A 1,247-nucleotide genomic window follows, 5' to 3' on the forward strand; every position below is an offset into this window, starting at 1 on the left:
AAACACCAGGTAGTGTCGAACACGATCCAGAAACACCAGGTAGTGTCAAACATGGTCCAGGAATCCTAGATCATGTCAATTTAGTGTTTTCATTGTAGGATCAAGTCATGTGCATGTCCTGGGGTAATCCACACATAATCAGTGACTGACCCATCCTCAAATTCACTCACTGACTGGCTAGACAGTGGGAAGGAGGTGAGCCGTGAGCAGTACTAAACATCGTACGCAAATCCTTAAACCTGTGTACAGGGCAACTGTGTGACACGTGTTAAGACCGTGAGAGTGCAGGACCTCTGCCATTACAGTCAGTCTGTGGGGGTACTGATGGCGCTGAGCCACAAACTCTGAACAACGTCTGCAGCAAAAGATGTGGACAAGTGAGGACAGCATGATTACACTTCACTGGACTGCCTAGCCATCTTTTTCCCTCTACCAGCATCTTCAGTGGACACAGACTGGATAGAAATGCTGAAGCTCGTTCAGCAGGGAGGATAGTTTAAGGAAAAACATGGGCAAACTAAACAGGAAGATAGAAAGTTAGTTAAAATCACAAGTTGTTGAGATCTGGAACTTGCTGCCTTCCAGAGCACAGGAAGCAGGTTTTAATGAGAAACTAGAGAAATGCATGAAAAGAAAGTGATTGCAGTTCAAGGGGAAACAATAGGACCAAGCTAGTACAGACCCAATGGACAGAATGGCATTCTCCATCACTCTATTCAGTGAAGAATTCCAGGTAGAGTAGGGAGCTTACACCATGTTGTGCAGGGGGAGTTCGAAACTGACACCATGCTACGCTGGGGGAATTCGAAACCGACACCATGCTGAGCTGGGGGAGTTTGAAACTGACACCATGCTGCGCTGGGGGAATTTGAAACCGACACCATGCTGCACTGGGGGAATTTGAAACCGACATGATGCTGCACCGGGGGAGTTTGAAACCAACATCATGCTGTGCCGGGGGAGTTCGAAACCGACACCATGCTGCACTGGGGGAATTCGAAACCGACACCATGCTGCACTGGGGGAATTCGAAACCGACAACATGCTGCGCAGGGGGAATTCGAAACTGACACCATGCTGCACTGGGGGAATTCGAAACCAACAACATGCTGTGCTGGGAGAATTCGAAACTGACACCGACATTATGCTTGGGGAGACATTCAAAATCCACTGTGGTTGCACTCAGTTTACTCAAATACAGCACAGTCTGCTGGCCGTACAGGCAGGGAGAGGTGAAAGGGGCACAG

This window comes from Rhincodon typus, chromosome 5 (assembly GCF_021869965.1).
Source record: "Rhincodon typus isolate 14 chromosome 5, sRhiTyp1.1, whole genome shotgun sequence".
Classification (NCBI taxonomy): Eukaryota; Metazoa; Chordata; class Chondrichthyes; order Orectolobiformes; family Rhincodontidae; genus Rhincodon; species Rhincodon typus.